A 3,997-nucleotide genomic window follows, 5' to 3' on the forward strand; every position below is an offset into this window, starting at 1 on the left:
GCAGTTTATTGAATCGCGTCCGACGTTTTAGTTTAATGCCCTAGCCGCTCGTTCGAGTATAACTTACTTACTTGTGTACGTACAGTGTAGTCCACTGACCGTAAACCAGCAAATTTCTGCTAAACTTAATAATAAATAAAAATGAATATCAACTTGATGTAGGTATAAGGTACCTATACTATAAATGTATTAAAATAGATAGATGTACAATATAAACACAGTTTATGAATTATTTATTTAGTAGATATTTGAATTATCACAAACACAATATTATATCTTTGATGACATTTGAATTTCGATCTTATCATATAATTTGCTATCTTTAAATAATAATAACACAAGTGTGTCCATGTTATATATAAATGTTTTGCAGTATTCGATATATTTTAAAAATTAAAAATAGTTGAACTTGGTATTTAACTAAATAGATATCTGAACACACTATATGATTCCAAATAGCATGATCATAAGTGTAAAAATATTTTAGGATCATACCAAGTTCAATATTTCTAGAAAACTAGAAATGTTATAACATATTTGTTTACGTTACGTGTAGGTATATGTAACAATACTAATGAGTAATGAGCAATAACTAATGAGCAAATATTATCGTCTATCATCTTACCAAATTATTTATTAAATGTTTATCTATGATAACATTAAAAAAAAAAATTTTAAAAAAAAAAAAACATTAATAATTATTCATCTTATAGTATTCACGTGCATGAAAAACATAATAAAAAATAAATAAAAAATAGTTCAATGAATTGGGAGAAAATAAAATATTTTACATTATATAAAACTCAACTGCTATTCTAACATATAATTATAGTATTTAATCTAAAGATTACATTTGAACTGCGTTTGTAAACAACTAAACTAAAATATATACATTTATACTTCATGTATATACGTTTATATCATGAATGAGTGATATTGTGTTTTACATTTTTATCAAGGTTTATTTCATTTTTTATCTTTGATAAAATATTATTATTGGTTTTTACCATGTTTTCGTTAAACATGTTTAGTGAAACCATGTTCATTTATGTTTATTTTGATTAATTTTGTTTTTTTAGGAATTCAGGATTTCATTTTTTAGGAGTCAACCCCTTGGCCAAATTCAATTGATGTTGCAAAAAAAAAAAAAATAAAGAATATTACTGAAAATATGGCCAATATTAAAATAACATGTTACTTACCTACGCCAAACTATTTATTTTAGCTCAACAAATATTTTGTTTCCTATTCTAGTCATTCGTTTACTCATATTTTTACTTATTCACTCAAACCAAGCGTCCGGCCATAATCACATTGTGTATTATAATATTACTAGCACATAAATCAGGGAAAAGTTGAAAAATAAACTGCAAATTTTGTCTTTCGAACATAAAATACATAACGACGTCGTAGTAAAATAATACAATATTCCACATTATACGAATTAGTCGTTTATCGAACGATGGTCAGACATTTTAAGTGTCCAGTAAACGTGTCACCCTTGATTCGAACAGCCCGGTGGTGTATGCTGCTGGGAGGAGTCGTGTACGGTGCGTTTCGACAAAATGAATTGCAGTGCCTCGAGGACAAAAAACGCGCACGTCGCCAACAGATGCAGAAGCAGCGAGAAGAGAGTATTCTGCAAAGTCTTACAGAATCTTTCGTAGAAGTTGACTAGACGGCCCTTCCAAAAGATGACTAAAAAACCACCGATAAACCCTAGTCTTCCAAAAAAAATATTTACGTAGAATTAGAAATGGCTATGTAAAGTTGATTTTATTTTTATTTAATTTAAGAACGATACGTTGGATGTGGGCATAAATAAAAAATAACGAAACTTTTATGTGTAATTTTTTGTTGCATTAATTATTATAGTGGTAGGTAATACAATTTATTACAAAAAAATATTTACGTATAATTAAGAATAGCTGGGTAAATTTGATTTGATTTTGAATTTGTGATGAGTGATAACTAACAATGTTTATAAAGATTTGCAGGTATTAGTGATTCAAAAATTATTTTTTTAAATATTTCATGTTTTTGTCATCATCAAGTGTCAAACCATCAATAAATAAACTAATGAATACAATTTATATTTATTTATACAATTTATAGTTTATTTATTGATAGTTTTGTAATATGACTGATAAAGATATGACCGAGAGACAAGTAATTAAAAAAGCATTTCCTAATATTAGCTAAGGTATATGTATTTTTCATGTGTTGAGGACATTTAACCGTGAAATAATTGCGAAAAACAAAATGTAACGCCTGATCAAAGAGACCAATTAAAACAGATTTTCGAAAAAATGTGTTTGCTCAATGCGAGGATGATTAAAATTCTTTATTTCAACACTTGCAATCTAAAGCGCCAAAATCAGTCTTCGAATACTTTTTAAAGAATTGGCACCATATTAGGCGAAAATGTGTGACTGAATTTACATTCCATAGTAGACATTTGTTAAATAACACTAACAACCTTTTAGAGTCCTTTAATGGAAAATTGAAGAGTGTGATTCTAGTTTTTTCAACAATTGATGATTTGTTTAATAAACTCTTTATTTTATTGAAATGCCTAAGACTGGAGCATGATAGGACTGCTGTAAAAATTGTTCAAAAATTACTAATTATACAAAGCAAAGATCCAGATCTCAGTAAATATTTTTTGTTAGTTATATCTCATTCATTTATGATGGTCAAGAAAAAATTTGAAGCCAAGTCAGAAATGCTATCATTCACTACAATTCACAATTGTCAATGCAAATTGTATATAGTTTATTACTATGTTGTCATATTTTCAATGCTAGACGAACAAATAATATATAATATTATATGATGACGATTTATGTGCAACTCGTTGAACTAGACAATACTATTATAAAAACCAACGCGTATTTAAAATGCCTACTACTATTATACCTAGAACAAAACGATTCTATTAATGAGGTGACGGAGACGGAGTGTAATAGTTTGACAGTAATAAAAAAAAAATCAAGAAAAACTTATCATCGCATGACAAATTTCGCAATACAACCATTATAGGAAGTAAAATAGCTGATCTTCTTTCAACTTTATCTACAGAAAACTTTGAAAAGAAAATTGATCAACTAACATACATGTATAACTCTTGGAATAAAGGAAAAAAGTTATCCATACAAGTTATAGAAGAGATATGTAGATAATGCGTGCAGCATCCAAGTTGGCAATAATGTGTGCAGTAAGCAAATAGACAATAATTCAGATACTGATGGTAAGTAATATTATATAGTATAATTATAATATAATATTGTATAATATTTCGACGTGGTACGATTGATATTTAAATAATAACTAAAATGTATATCATGATGCACTTACATTAGATTTGATTGCAGAGATAGAATTTGTAGACAATGCAGGCAGCATCCAAGTCAACAATAACTCAGATACCGTAAAGACTGTGTGCAGTATGCAAGAAGACAATAATTCAAATACCTTAAAGAAGAACATTGTTGATACTGAAGGTAAATATTATTTTAAATAGAGGGAAGCAATATCACACAATTATAAAATGATAAAATATGTACTATGTCTATAGCAGATTTAAAGTCCATTAAACAGCCTTCAAAAATGAAGATATCTGGACGTCCCAAAGGAATTTCAAAGACGACAATTGAACTTCTGAAAAAGAAAAAAAGAATTACCTTTATGATTCAAAATGCAGAGTACTGAAAAAAAATTATTATTGAAATGGATTGTTACAGATGGAAGTATTGTGACCAAAGCGTTATATAATAAATACATAATTGATTACATAAATATATTACTCGTATGCCAGCAAGATCAAATACACAGTGAGATTTTAGAGGAATACGTTGAGCTAGGCATAGTTAAATGTTTTTGTTCCAATCAAATGTGGAAATCATTATTAAATAGAATAAAAATAAAGCGGAAGGAAGAAGTTTGGATTTGTCCAATTTTAAAAAAAGGCATTGGTTTACAACACTCAATGTTATGT

At 27.8% G+C, this 3,997-nt stretch overlaps 1 pseudogene; it reads left to right on the plus strand.

Annotated features, from left to right (window-relative positions):
• The first annotated feature begins 2,139 nt into the window (after positions 1-2,139).
• LOC149058714 (uncharacterized) lies at positions 2,140-3,711 on the plus strand (annotated as a pseudogene).
• The last annotated feature ends 286 nt before the right edge of the window (positions 3,712-3,997 follow it).

The sequence above is a fragment of the Diuraphis noxia genome, unplaced genomic scaffold, assembly GCF_037042655.1.
Source record: "Diuraphis noxia isolate RWA-SAM2 unplaced genomic scaffold, SU_Dnox_SAM2 contig0002, whole genome shotgun sequence".
NCBI lineage: Eukaryota > Metazoa > Arthropoda > Insecta > Hemiptera > Aphididae > Diuraphis > Diuraphis noxia.